General features: G+C 36.3%; 1 protein-coding gene across 50 annotated transcripts in view; it reads right to left on the bottom strand.

Annotated features, from left to right (window-relative positions):
• The window catches only part of SOX6 (SRY-box transcription factor 6), a 614027-nt gene that overhangs the window by 334710 nt on the left and 261340 nt on the right, over nt 1–17977 (bottom strand). The gene's annotated exons all lie outside the window — the stretch shown is intronic.

The raw sequence follows: 17977 nt of genomic DNA, 5'->3' as shown, positions 1-17977 counted from the left end.
TTCAATTTGACCCCTAGCCTGGGAACTTCCATATGCAGCAGGTGTGGCCTAAAAGAGTAAAATAAATAAAACAAACAAAAATGAAAAATTCTAAACACAAAAACAAAGAAATTGAATGGATGAAGAAAACATAGGTATATTCAAGAGTATTAGTAATTTTATTAAGTTGGATGATGAATTCACAGATGTTTGTTTTATTTTTATGCCTTATAATATATATGTATCAAATATTACATGATAAACACATATTAAGTTTACCATCTTTTTCTATTCATTTTTCTTTGGATTTTACATATAGATTACATAGGAAAAAAATGTATAGATTTAAAAACTGCCCCCTATTGCTTCTGAGAATCCCAGAAAAAAATCCTGGAGTCCATCTCATGCATATTCAGTGGCAAAAAAAATGTAAAATGTTAATGATAAATTCCAACTCCACAGGTTTAAAAATCATATAGAATGTGAGCTTACTTCACGAAACCATGCAGAGAAAGCCGTATCCTCTTTTTAAACAACAAAAGGCCAAGGAACATCTTCTTGCTTCCTGGGTCAGTGAGAGGAAAAATAAGAAGCAACTGCCTGCATCTGTTCTTAACATTTGCAGAGAAAAAAAAAAACTCTAAGAAAATAATTTTTAAGTCTGTGGAGACAGAAATAGGCCAAGAAATTTGAAGTAGCTTTTCAAGGCAGAGACACACAAAATTAAGTCTACCAACTAGTACATTCTCTACACTGTAAACAGGAGTTGCAAAACAACAGAAAATTGAAATAACCAAGATTTGTCTAGAATGCCTGGGGTCGCAGGATTACGTCCTTTATAGTAATGTGAGAGGATTATCAGTTTTCAAAGAATAAGAAAGTAAATATATTCAACACAAAAACATAAAAAAATTATTCTTTCCATAGTTCAAAAACTAGTAGTTCTAGTTCCTCTTTTTAATCCCTAGTCGAGCAATACTTTCAGAAATATGTTTATCTAAACTATCTGGTACTAGATTAGTATTTCTTATGATACAAATTATTTAAAATAGGAGCAAGTACACAAATATCATAGAGGCATAAAAGATGTATTTTAAAGAGAAGAAAAAATGAATTAAATTGAAGTTGTATCAGCATCACTCTGAATACACCTGATTGCTTCTTCACCTAGAGTATGAATGGTCTTGGGCAAGTTCAGCATTTAAATGATCTGAGTTAGAGGTGGGATCAAGATGACAGAGGAGTACGATGTGGCACTCACCTTCTCCCACAAACACATCAAAAAACCCATCTACATGTAGAATGATTTACACAAAACATCTACTGAACACTGGCAGAAGGCCTTAAACCACCAAAAAGGGCAAGAAACCCTCCACATAACAGGGTAGAGCAAAGGAAAAAAAAAGAGAGAGAGAGAGAAGAATCAGGACGGGCTAGCACTCCTGAGAGGGAGCTGTGAAAGTGGAAAGGAACCCACATCCTGGGAAGCCACCTATCTGACAGGGAGATCAGCTGAGAAGGAGGGACCTCAAAGCCTCAGAGAGAAGTGCAGCAGCTGGACTGAGGAGGGCAGAGCAGAGAGAGTATAGCACAGACCATCAGTACCATCTCCCAGGACAACACAGCCTGAGGTGCTCTGAAGGGGACTGGATGCTGAGACTCAGGCTCTGGAGGTCACTTCTGGGAAGAGGACAAGGGTTGGCTGTGAGGAAACAGCCTGAGGGGCTAGGGAGCATTGTGCCACAGGCTAGGGAGCAGAGCACCATGCCGAGGGCACCTGGGTAGAGGTCTGGGCCCACAGGAGAAGCAAGGCATCACTGTTGGGGAGGGCAAGAAGAGGAGGGGCAGAACACCATAGGAATATCTTCTCTGCATGCACAGACTCTTGGAGGGTGGGGCTAAGAGTGGTGAGGTTGTCTCCTGCATGGGCTATGGTTGACAGGCCCTCTGTGTGGGCTACAGGTGGTGGCACCTCCTGCATGGACTAAGCACAAGGGGGCACCTCTTGCATGGTCTACAGGTGGCAGGGGCAGTCATCTCAGACTCCAGAGGTGGGCATGGCCTTCCATCACTAAAGGTCCATGAACAGGCACCATGTGAAGCCCCAGTCACCTCAGGGGTTGGCACAGAGAGGGGCACTCCAACTGAGTGCCACCTGTTGTTGCTCTCACTCCTCTGGGAACACATGCAGCCTGCCACTGCCACTGCCAAACACTCTGGGCATTGCCTACACCTGTCTGAGGATCACTACTGCTTCCAAGGGCCATGCAACTATGAGCAGCTTGTGCCACCTTCCCACATCTCCTTGCCACTGTCAAGGGCCCAGCAACCAGGAATTGCCTATTAGTCTTGCCCATTACCTACATCTCTCTGGACGCACATGAAGCACCCTATCAAGGGGATAGCAGCCTGCACACACTGAGGAAAGAGAAGCCAACCCTCACGCCAAAAATAAGTAATAAGCATTCACAAAGCACTCTCACATATAAATAGCCCTCCAAGACTATAGTAGTTGTTTTCCCTAAACTCACAGAATAAGAAAAATATAAGCGACATGAAGTTCAGGAACCATTCCAAGTTAAAAGAACAGGAGAATTCCCATGAAGGAACAACAATGAATCAGACCTCTAACACACAGAGTTCAAAAAGGAGAGAGTGAAAACACTGAAGGAATTAAGAGCGAATATGAAGGAATTAGGAGTAGATATGAACAGTAATGCAGATTACTTTAGAAAGGGAGTAGAAAATATAAGGAGAGGCCAAGAAAAATTGGAAAATTCATTTGCAGAGATACAATCTGAGTCACAGGCACTGAAGAGCAGAATTAATAATGCAGAGGAAGGAATTAGTGACTTGGAAGATAGAATAATGGAAATCACCCAATCAGGACAACATATAGAAATCCAGATTTAAAAAAAAAAAAACATGAAAACAATATAAAAATCTATGGGATAATATAAAGCAGGTGAATCTACATATAATGGGGATTCTAGACGGAGAAGAAAAAGAAAAGGGGATTGAAAATGTATTTGAAGAAATTACAGCTGAAAACTCTTCAAATCTGAAGGAAACAGATATTAAGATACAGGAAGCACATAGTGGTTCAACTTGTTGGGCCAAACAGTCCCACATCAAGCCATTATAATAAAAATGGCAAAAGTTAAAGAGAGGATTCCAAAGGCAGCAAAAGAAAAACAAAGAGTTAATTACACAGGAACCCCCATAAAACTTTCAGCTGATTTCTCTACAGAAAAACTAGAGGCCAGAAGAGATATATTCAAAGTTCTAAAAGGGAACAATTTACATCCCAGAATACTCTACCCAGCAAGAACATCATTTAAAATAGGAGAAATAAAGAATTTCTCCAACAAACAAAAACTAAAATAGTACAGCAACACTAAACCCATTCAAAAAGAAGTACTGGAAGGGCTCCTCTAAATAAAAAAGAAGTAAGAATAAATAGGATGAAGGAAATCACAATTAGAAAGTAATCAATTAGATAAGCCAGTATACAGATCTAAAAGAAAGAACAACCAACAACAACAAAAAACTATTGTAAAAGTGACAATAAACACAAGGAACAGCAAAAGGAAAATCATGAAAATGTTAAAAAAGGACATCAAGGGAGTTCCCACCATGGGTCAGTAGTAATGAACCCATCCATGAGGGCACATGACTAGCATCATGTGCATCCATGAGGGCACAGGTTTGATCCCTGGCCTTGCTCAGTGGGTTAAGGATTCAACATTGCCATGATCTGTAGTGTAGCTTGAAGATGTGGCTCAGATCGTGTGTTGCTGTGGCTGTGATGTAGGCTGGCAGCTATATCTCTGATGCAACCTCTAGCCTGAGAACTTCCAAATGCTTCAAGTGCAGCCCTAAAAAGACCCCCCCCCAAAAAAAATCGAAATCATAAAATATAGAGAAAGAAAGAAAATCTATACTCTTTTTTTTTTTTTGGCTTTTGCTTTTTAGGGTCATATCTGCAGCATATTTCATATGTTCCTAGGCTAGTTCCTAGGCTAGTGGTCAAATCTCAAATCGGAGCTACAGCTGCTAGCCTGTGCCACAGCCACAGTGACACCAGATCCAAGCCACACCTGCAACCTATACCACAGCTCATGGCAACACTGGATCCTCAACCCATGGAGTGGAGCCAGGGATCAAACCCACATCCTCCTGGATCCTAGTTGGGATTGTTAACCACTGAGCCACGACAGGAACTCTCAGACTCTTTTTTTTTAAGACCGTGTTTGAGCCTATATGACTAACAGGCTAAAGCAAGCAGATGTAGGAAGGGGTTAACATACTTGAAAAACATGGCAACCAGAAATCAAAACCAAACAATACATTCACAAAAACTAAAAAGAAGAGGATACAAACATAAAATAAAAGGAAATCATCCAACCCAAAGAAGAAAAGAACAAAGGAGAAACATATAATCAACTGGAAAACAAGGTTTAAAATGGCAATAAATACATATTTATCAATAATTACCTTAAAGGTCAATGGACTGAATGCTCCAACAAAAGACATAGATTGGCAGATTGAATAAAAAAGCAATAACCTACAACATTCTGCCTATAGTAGACTCACCTTAGGGCAAAGGACACATATAAATTGAAAGTGAGGGATAGAAAAAGATATTTCATGTGAATGGAAAAGACAGAAAAGTGGAAGTTGTAATACTCATATCAGACAAAATATCTTTAAAACGAAGGCCATAATGAAAGACAAAGAAGAACACTAAAGATAAAAGGATCAATTCAAGAAAAGGATATTATACTCACCACATATATGTCCCTAATATAGAAGCACACAAATATATATATAAAATACTAACAGACATAAAAGGAGAAGTTGACGGGGATACAACAGTAGCAGGAGACTTTAACACCCCACTCACATCAATGGACAGACCCTCTAGACAGAAAATCAATAAGGCAACAGAGACCCTAAATGACACAATAGATTAATTGACATTTAATTGACATTTTCAGGACAGTATATCCAAAAAATCAGAATATATATTCTTTTTCAAGTGCACGTGGAACAGTCCCAAGGACTGACCACATACTACTATTCAGCCATAAAAAAGGATGACATCATGCCATTTGCAGCAACATGGATGGAACTAGAGAATCTCATACTGAGTGAAATGAGCCAGAAAGACAAAGACAAATACCATATGATATCACTTATAACTGGAATCTAATATCCAGCACAAATGAACATCTCCTCAGAAAAGAAACTCATGGACTTGGAGAAGAGACTTGTGGTTGCCTGATGGGAGGGGGAGGGAGTGGGAGGGATCGGGAACTTGCGCTTATCAGACACAACCTAGAATAGATTTACAAGGAGATCCTGCTGAAAAAAAATAAATAAATAAATAAATAAAATAAAAAAAGAATCCTGCCAGTCTGCATTAAGAGCAGTGATTTAACATCATGCATCATTTGTATTGCTTTGTAGCTTTCAATATGTATTTATTGTAATGGTGTTTTAGTTAATAGCAACATGAAAACTATAAGCTTAGCTTTATATTCAGATTCTATATATATATAAATAACAAAAATTAAAACTAGCATACATTAATTAAATGATTTGCTTTTTAAAAATTAAAAAAAAAACAAAAAAACTAAACTCAACAAATTTAAGCATATGGAAATTATTTCAAATATCCTCTCTGACCACAATGCAATGAAATTAGAAATCAACCACAGGAAGAGAAATGAGAAAAAACTGACTACTTAGAGACTAAACAACATGCTACTAAAAAAAAACAATGGGCCAATGAGGAAATCAAAAGGGAAATCAAAAAATATTTTGATACAAATGTTAATGAAAACACAACCATTCAAAGGCCATTGGATGCTGCAAAAGCAGTTCTTAGAGGGAAGTTCATAGCATTACAGGCCTTCCTTAAAAAAGAAAAATCTCAAATCAACAAATTAACCTATCACCTAAAAGAATTAGGAAAACAAAAACAAACAAACAAACAAGAAAAAAACAAAGCCTAAAGTCAGCAGAAGGAAGGAAATCATAAAGACCAGAGAGGAAATCAATAAAATGGAGATTCAAAAAATGATAGAAAAAAATCAATTAGGAGTTCCTGTCGTGGTGCAGCAGAAACGAATCCAACTAGGAACCATGAAGGTTGTAGGTTCAATCCCTGGCCTCGCTCAGTGGGTTAAGGATCCAGCGCTGCCATGAGCTGTGGTGTAGGTCACAGATGCAGCTCAGATCTGGTGTTGCTGTGGCTGTGGTGTCAGCCAGCAGCTGTAGCTCCGATTTGACCCCTCACCTGGGAAACTCCATATGCCATGGGCATGGCCCTAAAAAGCAAAAAAAAAAAAAAAAAAAAAAAGGAAAAGGAAAAAATAAATTTGAAAGGGTAAACAAAATTGACAAACTTCTGGCCTGAGTTACCAAGAGGAGTAGAGAAAGAACTCAAACAAAATAAGAAATGAAAAAGGAGAAATCTCAACAGATACTGCAGAAATATGAAAAACCATAAGAGAATACTATGAACACTTATATGCCAACGAATATGACAGCCTAGAAGAAACAGACAACTTTCTAGAGACACCCAGTCTGCCAAAACTGAATCAAGGAAAAACAGATTTATTGAACAGACCAATCACTAGAAACGAAATTGAATATATAATAAAAATACTCCCTACAAACAAAGGTCCAGGACCAGATGGCTTCACGGGAAAATTCTACCAAGCATACAAAGAAGAACTTCTACCCATCCTTCTTAAACTTTTCCAAAAGGTTGAAGAAAGAGTAACACTCCCAAAGACATTCTATGACAGTGATTGGCATATGTTGAGCCATTCTTGTGAACTTGGGGTGAATCCCACTTGGTTGTAGTTTGTGATCTTTTTTAATGTTCCTAGATTTGGTTGGCTAAAATTTTGTTGAGAATTTTTGTGTCTATATTCATCAAAGATATTGCCCTATAATTTTCTTTTTTTGGTAGTATCTTTGTCTGGTTGTGGTATTAGGGTGATGGTGGCTTCATATTAATAAAAGAACATTAAAAAAAGAAAAGTCAAAAATTCCATGATCATCTCAATAGATTCAGAAAAAGCATTTGACAAAATCCAACATCCATTCATGATAAAAAACTCTTAACAAAGTGGGAACATACCTTAACATAATCAAAGCCATTTATGACAAACCCACAGCCAATATAACACTCAATAGAGAAAGGCTGCAAGCCTTCCTGCTAAAATCTGTAACAAGAAAAGAATGCCCACTCTATCCACTTTCATTCAACATAGCATTGGAAGTCCTAGCCACAGCAATCATACAAATGAAAGAAAAGGTATCCAAATTGGAAGAGAAAAGGTAAAACCGTCACTCTATGCGGATGACATGATACTACATGCAGAAAACCCTAAGGATTCCCCATAAAAACTACTCAAACTGATGAATGAATTCAGCAAAGTAGCTGGATACAAGATTAAATGGGTTGCCTTTCTGTAAATATTAGAAAACGAATATAATAACACAAAATCACATCCCCAAAAATTAAATACCTAGGAATAAAGCTGACCAAGGAGGTGAAAGACTTATATGCTGAGAACTATACAACAATAATCAAGGAAATTAAAGAGGATTCAAATAAATGGAAAGATATTCCATGCTCCTGGACTGGAAGAATTGATATCATTAAAATGGCCATATTACCTAAAGCAATCTACATATTCAATGCAATCCCTGTCAAAACACCCATGACATTTTTCACAGAACTAGAACAAACAATCCAAAAATTTATATGGAGACATGAAAGATCGAGAATTGCCAAAGCAATCCTGAGGAATAAAAAGCAAGCAGGAGGCATAACTCTTTCAGACTTCAGACAATGTTGCAAAACTACAGTCATCAAGACAGTGTGGTAACTGGTACAAAAACAGACATATAGACCAATGGAACAGAATAGAGAAGCCAGAAATAAATCCAGACATATATGGTCAATTAATATTTGACAAAGGAGGCAAGAATATAAAATGGAGAAAAGACAGTCTCTTCATCAAGTGGTGCTGGGAAAACTGGACAGCTGCATGTAAATCAATGAAACTAGAACACACCCTCATGCCAGCACAAAAATAAACTCAAAATGGCTTAAAGACTTAAACATAAAACAAGACACTATAAAACTCCTAGAAAAGAACATAGGCAAAACATTCTCTGATATCAACAATACCAATGTTTTCTTAGGTCATTCTCCCAAAACAATAGAAATAAAAACAAAAATAAACCAATGTGACTTAATCGAAATTATAAGTTTTGTACAGCAAAGGAAATCTTTAAAAAAAAAAAAGCTAACCTAGGGAATGGAATAAAATAGTTTCAAATGATACAACCAACAAGGGCTTCATCTCCAAAATATACAAACTCATACAACCCAACAGCAAAGAAACAAATAACCCAACTGAAAAATGGGCAGAAAACCTGAATAGATATTCCTCCAAAGAAGACATACAGATAGCCAACAGGCACATTTAAAAAATGCTCAACATTACTAATCATTAGAGAAATGCAAATCAAAACTACCATAAGGTACTTCTTCACACTGGTCAGAAGGACTAATGTTAATTAATTTACAAATAAAAAATGCTGGAGAAAAAGAAACCCTCCTACACTGCTGGTGGGAATGCAAATTGATAAAATCACTATGAAAAACAATATGGAAGTTCCTCAGAAAACTAAATACAGAACTACCATATGAGCCAGCAATCCCACTCCTGGGCATCTATCCGGACAAAACTTCCATTGAAAAAGATACATGCACCCCTATGTTCACTGAAGCACTATTCACAATAGCCAAGACATGGAAACAACCTAAACGTCCATTGACAGATAAATGGATTAAGAAGATGTGGTATATATACACAATGGAATAGTAATCAGCCGTAAAAAAAGAAAAAAAATTCCATTTGCAGCAACATGGATGGAACTAGAGATTCCATACTAAGTGAAGTAAGTCAGAGAGAGAAAGACAAATACCATACGATATTACTTATGTCTGGAATCTAATATATGTCACAAATGAACCTATCTACAGAAAAGAAACCAACTCCTGTACATAGAGAACAGACTTGTGTTTGTCAAGGACAAGGGGGAGGGAGTATGATGGACTGGGAGTTGGAGTTAGTAGATGCAAACTATTGCATTTGGAGTGGATAAGCAGTGAGATCCTGATATATGGCACAGGGAACTATATCTAATCACTTGCACTGGACCATGATGGAGGATAATTTGAGAAAAAAAAAGAATATGTATATATACATATATATGTGTGTGTATATATATATATACATATATATGTATAAATTGATCACAGCTGTATACAGCAGAAATTGACAGAACATTGTAAATCAATTATAATATAAAAAATTTTTTAAATAATAAATGACCTGAATTTCCAACTTACTTGAAATAATAATTCTAGGGGTTTTATAATGAGTACTAAATGTATTTCTTGTGCAAAAATCCAAAACCTTCCAAATTTCTCCCATGAACAAAAAATACAAAGGTTTGGATCTCAGATATTCTAAATGCTTCACCAATATAACCTTCAATCAGAACAGTGGCAAAAATCTAATATCCATAAATTTTGCCTTAAAAGATTCTTTCGATGCTCCAGCATCATATGAATGTTAAACTTCTATATTTTTAGCATAAGGGTTTTTTTTAGGGGCACACCCATGGCATATGGAAGTTCCCAGGCTAGGGGTCAAATGGGAGGTACAGCTGCCGGCCTACGCCACGGCCACAGCAACACAGGATCTTCTGAGCCACATCTGTGACCTAGACCACAGCTCACAGCAACACCAGATCCTTAACCCACTGAGCAAGGCCAGGGATCGAACACACATCCTCGTGGATCCTAGTCAGGTTCGTTAACCACTGAGCCACGAAGGGAACTCCCAGCATGAGCTTTTAACAGATTTTTTTTTCTTTAACAGCAACACAGTACTCTTAACTGGATACTATCTAAAAGCCTCATCCAAGGTTTTACCAACCTCTCTCACTGACAGCATCATATTCCGCATATTTCTCAGCAGGGAAGATTGGCTTCCAGTGGGGAAACTTTAGTATCAGCTTTTCCAAAAAGCCTGAAAGGAGAGTTAAACTCTGAATTGCTCTCCCAGAAAACAAGTACGTCATTGCTGCCAAATGCTAAATCCCCTAACACCATGGGATATTTCCTATGATTCTGTCTGCAGTGCAGGATGAGATTCCTGTAATATTTCTCTTTTAAAAAAATGTTCCTTCAAATAATAACAGAAACAATAGTTATAATGGCAATAGTAATAATACTTATAATTGCAAAAACTGTTTGTTTTATATGTCAAATTCTCACATAACCCTGCAAGGTAGACATTATTTATCCAGTTTTACAGATGAGGGAACTGAAGCACAAAAGAATGAAATAATTTGTCCAATACTAGGAAAAAATATTGGCTAGACTTATCGAGCAGTTACTTTGTGCTGGTAATGCTCTAAGTGTTTTAGTTGTATTAACGATATCTTGATTTCCTCATGATAGCTCTATAATTATGTCCAATGTTTGGCTGAGAAAACACAGAGAGGTGCCCGATGCCATCCACCTGGCAAATGCCAAACTGACCTTCAATCTCAGGCAGCCTAGCTCCAGAGCCCACACTCTTAATAAGCAGGCTATAAGGTCTGGCTAAATATTAGAACTTATATCCAAATCCAGCTCTAACTCACTCAAAAAACATGATTTTCAAAAATTAGTTTTCCCATTGTTTAAACTATACCACACCCCTCCTTTATACAGCAAAAGCTATCAGATGAGCAATACATACCAACATATATGCTAACTAAATATCATTAAGCAAAAAATATGGAGAAATCCAAATTATTATTTAGAGATGTGAATAATGATAATAATCCATCAGATACATAAACAAATGTTCATTCTTGTGCTGGGTAACAGCTGCATAATCCATTGGAAAGCCTATCCCACCAGGAATCCAAAGCTCAAATGCTCCTGCCCTTTCTCTACATACAGTCAAATGAATCCACATACTTTCATTATCATATCCTGAAGCACAATTCCACTGTACAAGTACTCTAATTTCTGATCAGTATAAATCCTATGAAATTATACCTAAAATCTGAATATGTTCCATTAAGTTTATAGCCTCTATCAAAGAGAACACACTTATTCTAATATTTCTAACTACAAACTTTATCACTCCCTCTCGGTCACAATAATTATAACCTAAAAAAATAAGTTTTTGAAAGAGCAAAAAGTCAGAAAGAAAATTATATTTTGTTAGAATTGAGGTTTATATCATTGCACCCCTCTCTCTGCAATTTCACATGACTCCGGAACCTGACCCAAACCAATTCACCCAGCCTGGGATCATATACTTAGTAGTATGATACACAAGACATGATAGTGGCTGAAGCACTATTATTAAAGAGAGATTAAAACAGCTGTACATTATGCTGAAGCACTCACTCTTCCCTTTACAAACAGACGGTCCTGGATTACAAGCAGCACTTGACCATTTAAATCACGACAACAACCAGATTTAACCAGCTGGGCCATATTCTCCTAGGCAATGCCTGTTGACCTCCTCAGTCGCAGCTGCTCAAATGAAATTCTCATTAGACAACTTATTTTCAGAAGCCAAAGGACTCTCTGATTAAATATATGTATTTAGATATAGAAGTCCTTTTTAAAGTATTCATTTTCTGACAACTGTCGCTTATGTTAGAGCCCAGCTACACTGGCAACAAGACGGGTGATACAAGGATAACTAAAATTCATCATTTAATCCCAGCTGAAGGATTTTTATCTTAGAAGCATTTAAACCTGAATCTACTAATCTAAGTCTTTCTGTATCCTATACCCACCAATATCAACAGTGTTTTAAAACTAATATTCATTCATTCTATACATCTATCCATTTTTCCATACATCTATGCACCCCTCTATCCATCTACCTACCTAACAACCTACCTATCTATGGCAGAAAAAAAATCAGGGACAAATTTATGGCAAAACAGAAGTCTTGCATATTTTCCTACAAATCTCACTTTCACAGGAGGCACATCAGACAGAACACCTTTGTTCATCATTGTTTCAGCAAACCAGTTAAATCACAGCTCTGGAGAGAACATTTCTTGACAGAATGGTAGATAAAATACTGGACAATTATTTGGTTAAAGAATCTACATGCAAGAGAATAACTTCCCTATTACTATGTGGAAAGTATTTGTCTTATCATGCAGATATTGTTTTAAAGCAGACCATAATATGACTGAGTCATTTTGCTATACAGCAGAAATTGGCACACTGTAAATCAACTATAATTTTTAAAAATAGAAAAAAAAAACAAACAGGCCATAATAAGTATCCTTTTTATAGATAAGTTCCTGTATAAGAAGGGAAGTGAGGGGGAAGGTATTTAGTCTGATAGAGTCAAAACATTCTCTAGTGCAGTAACGACTCAGGAAAGATAATTTATTATGTCAATCGCACAGGCTTATCACTCACAAAGTATGGCCTTCAACCCAGGAAAAAGTGAGGGAGAGGTGAGTAATGCATTTGAAAGCTCTTTTGTCCCATGGACTAAGGGATGTCCCAGATGAGGAGATAGGCTTTGAAAGAAAAAAACAGGCAGATATTGGTAGAGCTATTATACTTCCTTAGACTTGGAATATAATTATTGCAGAATCAGAAATCTATCAGAAACTTATTAATGACCTTGCCTATAATTATTCCTATTTTATACTGTACTATTGTTCCATGCAAATAATTAAAATTAGGAATCAAACTCAAAATAAAAAATAGAAATTCTCACTGCTCCCATCTCCAAAATACATTGCTCAACTTTTGTTTTTATTAACTGTTTACTCTTACCTTTAAACCATTCCTCTCTCTTGATCTCCTCACTGTAAATGTCAAATCCTAACAATTCTATCTCCTAATATCTTTTCCATATGCACCCTGTCTCCCTTTCTTGTTTCTGCTGCCTTAGTTCAGGCCTTCATAATCTCTAGCCTGAAACTATTTCCTTAATGTCTCTCTGTGCTCCCATACATCCGACACAGTGCTGCCAGATTACCTTTCCTGGAGAAAAGCTCTAATCCATCACCTTACTGTGCTAAAAAATAGTCAATGGTTCTGCCATAACCTTCGATATAAAGTTCAAACTCCTTAGCCAAGAATTAAAGGGCCTATATGATCTGAACAAAACCTACCATTTTAGAGTTATACCCCATATGCATCTTCAAGTAGAACCTGAACTCTTGGCTGTTTTAAAGCCCTCTGCCTGTTCTATTTGACTGAAATGTTCCTCCCCTCCATTTCTGCCTATATAAATCCTTTCATTTCATTCTCTAAGACCAGGGAACACCTATTTTCCAATAGAACCTTTCCATAGCTTCCTAAGCAGACAAAATCTATCTTGTAAACTCCTTGCATAGATAAAATTTTTTTTTTTTTTTTTTGCTTTTTTTTTTAAGGCCGCACCTGCAGCATATGGAGGTTTCCGGGCTAGGGGTCAAATCGGAGCTGCAGCCGCCAGCCTACACCACAGCCACAGCAACACCGGATCCAAGCCGCATCTGCGAACTACTCCACAGCTCAGGGCAGTGCTGGATCCTCAACCCATTGCCCAAGGCTGGGGATCAAACCTGCGTCCTCATGGATACTAGTCAGATTTGTTTCTGCTGCACCACAACGGGAACTCCCAATAAAATTTTATCTATACAGATCTTATGGAACTTATCATACATTAAAAGACACTGAAATAGAATTCATTTTGTATATGTTATATACCTTTTAGAGACTATTACTTTATTCACGATAGTTGTGCCATATCATGTAGCACAGGGGCCCTTAACCTAGAGTCCATATACCCAAAGAGTCTATCTATAGAATCCAAGAAGTTTATGAACTTGGTTGGAAAAAAGTATTTTCCATCAACCTGTAATTGAAAATCCATTTTCTTTAAATTATCAGTGCACACAAAAAACCATAAATTCATAGTATCTGTGACACTATAACCAATAGAATAACAGTATATTTTATATATCACAATGTACTTGTTGACAATATCTCAAAATATCTTTTACCCTTACCACTACTTCAAAATTATATTTTTAGTCCCTCCAGTAGATCTTCTGTTTAATTTATTAGTAAAGTAGTACTTCCTGCCATATTACAAAATTTAAAAATTATTTAACATCTTAATCATTTTCTCTATAATTCCAAGGATTTTACTTTATGGATGTAAAATAGGAATGGACCTATAGGCTGTACCAAGCCACCAAAGGGATTCACAGCCAAAAAAAAAACAAAAAACAAAAAACAAACAAAAAAAAAAACCACAAGGAGATCTTGCAGAAAAATAATCTTGATACTATGTAGTTCTTTTTAGGACTCTAAAAAAATATACCATGAACTACAGAATACTGTATAGGGTATAGGCATATTCACAAAAATTTATAGTCATGGCATTAGAAAAAGACTGTCTCTTATGACAGCATTTAAAAACGGCAATTAAGATTACGACATATCTCCAAAAATAATTTATCTTTCAAAGAAAATTTTCCATACATGGACAGCTACATGTCAGACAGTTGGTCTTGCTATAAATAATAATCTGGTTCCTTTTAACTTTTTTTTTAAATTGGAGTATAGTTACTTTAAAATGTTGTGTTAGTTTCAGGTGTACAGCAAAGTGATTCAGTTATACATGTACATACACATATACATATTGTTTTTCAGATTATTTTCCCATATAAATTACGACAGAATATTGAATAGAGTTTCCTGTGCTACATAGTAGGTCCTTGTTGGTTATCTATATCTATTTAATATATAGCAGTGTGCATGTGTTAATCCCAACTCCTCATTTGCCCCTCCTGCCCGCCCCCGCAACCTTATAACTTCTTGTCACTCATCTGCAGTCTATCCTCAGGGAGCTAGACAGATAACCCAATCCCTCTTCCATATGACTAATTTTTAAAGAGAACCATCATGTAATCCTTCATCTTCTTTTCTCTGGGGTTAATATTACTAGTCCCTTCAATCATTCCTCTTAGTAAGTATATAATTCTGTATCTGTTTTCACATTGATTGTTCTCCTCTGAGAATATCCCAATGCTTTTGAATCCCTCTTAAAGTGTAATAATTCTCAACTTAACACAATACTTCAGATGCATTCTATTGAGCCGGGAGTTTAGTGGGGCTACCGCTTCTTGAATGCTACATACTGTAATTCTAGTAATTCTGACTGAGATAGCACTGGCCATTTTTTGGCAATATTCACCATGCTGACCCCTTTGCACTCTCTAGTCACCTAAATCTCTTTTTTGTTGTTGTTGTCATTTTTTGTTTTTGTTTTACTTTTTAGGGCCACACCTACCGCATATGGAAATTCCCAGGCTAGGGGTCAGATAGGAGCTGCAGCTTCCAGCCTACACCACAGCCACAGCAACGCTGTGGGATCCAAGCCCCATCTGTGACCTACAGGCAACACCAAATCCTTAACCTACTGAGCAAGGCCAGGGATTGAACCCACATCCTCATGGATACTAATCAGGTTCATAATCCACTGAGCTACAATGGGCTACTAACAACTCATATATATTTTTTTTAATTCATGTGTCTGCTATTTAAATTTCCTTCAGTAATTCCTTGTGCAGATAGGAATTTTGGTCACAGCCTCTTGACTTGACAGTAAGACCTATTAAATTTTATTTTGATGGATAAGTTTTAGGTTTATATATTCAGTCTGTCAAAAACTTTGAGTTTTGTTTCTTTCATACATTATAATCAGTGTTCCTCCCAGATTTTTGCAATCTGTAAGTTTGATGAGCATGCTTTTATCAGTTCATATTTGTACTTAACGTATTATATACATTAATATGCACTAAAAATGCCTGAATTTCTGATGCCTAAAATATACATACTGTAGAAAACAAAGTTCTATAAATAAGAAACATTTTTCAGTAGTAGGAATATGATGATAAAGGACTCAAATGAGAGGTCTCATCTTGCAAGTGCATCTCTTGAATCAAATCTATAACACAGAGAAATGAAGAGGAAGAATAAAAACACTAACCATTATTTACAAGAGAAGAATGACTTTAAATTCCCTAGCAGTATAGACCCTCCACTGACAAAAGCAATCACAAATCAATTTCTGTATTTTTACACAACAGAACCCTTTAAAGTGTGTTGAAAACTACTTTCTTAGAGAACTAAAACCGTCTTTTTGGTGAATCAATTAAAAGTAATCTAGCAATCTCATTTATTCAGAGTTTATTGCCCTGGTAAGCTTCAGTTATTCTAGAACACAGCCAAGAATGAGGTATACAAAATCTCTGAGCAGCCAGAAGAATAAGCACAAAGTTCATGTACTAAAGATGATGAATATTGTTCAAGATCTCTCAGCAACTCATCCAGAAACATTTGTTCATATTTTAAATATAGTCCAGAATGTTATGATCATCTACTTTCAAAACTGATGGATGAATGGAAGAAGCAAATTAGAAATTATTCACAACTGAGTACGAAGTAACAGCCTGCAAACTGACGTTAAAGAAGAGAATCCAACACACACACACACACACACACGCACACACGCACACATGCACACACGCACACATGCACACATACACTGCGAAAAAGATATCTAAATCAAGCAGACACGAGAACTCCAAAGTTTCATAATTGCAGAGAAATAACCATAAAGCCAACTGTCCTAATTATCTTAATGATCCCTGGGGGCATCATTACATTACAGCATGGTAAAGTAATTGACACTTATAATATAATAATCATCACAATACCTCAAATTTATATAATTTACAGTTCATAGGATACCTACATTAATTATTATAGTTGATTTTCAAAATGGTTAAGAAGTCAGGTATTAAGACCATACCAAATTTTAAATTTTGTGGTTCAAGGAGATTGAAAAACTTACCCAGGATCACATGACTGTTAGACATGATTGTTAGATAGGTATTGGAGTTCAATCTACTGCATCATGACCCCAAGTCATTAAAGAATTTTATACTTTGTGCCATATAACCTGGTTAGTAAGATAGGGAAGCATGTAATACATTTCATAAGCTTCCACGAAAATTGCTGATGTGGTGGACACATCACAAAAATTAATTTTAAAATTCAAAGTTTTTGGGCCCTTAAAGAAATAAAATTAAGTTACATGAAAAATTACTTTATATCAAATCCCCATTTTCCTACAGTGCCACAGAGATCTAAATTTAACTTACAATGTTACTAGTAACCCAGAACCATTAATTACCCTATATTTTAAAGTCTAAAATCTGTACATAAAAAACGAAAGTACATAGTATAAGCAATCACTTAGATGATTAATTTAAACATATTATTAAAGAGTCTTCTTTCATCTGCTTCTTAGGATCTAGGTGAACCTAAGTGGACTCTTGAAGAAAGAGTAGAGAAGACGGATGTTTCAGTGGATGTCATGGGTCAAAGAACTTCCGCCTTGAACATTTAGCTTTAACATTAGAGACCCTCAACTATCAATTCTGTAACATTTAGAGGTGAAATAATAATAAGTTTACAATACTTGTAAAAATTAGGAGAAATAAGTTGGCTTTTTTCTTTTTAAACAGTTGATATTTTCATAATAAAACACTACCCATCAAAAAGAAACTAAGGGAGAAAAAATGAAAAATAAAGTTACAGCTGGGAAAATTCCCGCACTACCTTTTTCCAGAACAAGGATTATACTCAGTCTAAAACCTTGATTTGTTATTATAAGAACTAAGTAAAATGCACAAAGTTGTAGAAAAATGGAGCTATCTGCTTAACACTTCTAATGGATCACAATCTGCCATCTCCATGGTAACCTCTGAATAACTTTTTCCTTGCTAGTGCCAATTACGCACTTCTCTGGCCCTTGAAATCCCACTCATTTTTTTTTAAGGCCTGGAATCTTTA

Source organism: Sus scrofa, chromosome 2 (genome assembly GCF_054392235.1).
Source record: "Sus scrofa isolate SSC_HxYL_T2T_F1_AM1 chromosome 2, Sscrofa_HxYL_maternal_Yorkshire_Landrace_v2.0, whole genome shotgun sequence".
Taxonomy (NCBI): domain Eukaryota; kingdom Metazoa; phylum Chordata; class Mammalia; order Artiodactyla; family Suidae; genus Sus; species Sus scrofa.
This window is presented reverse-complemented; position numbering and strand designations above follow the sequence as displayed.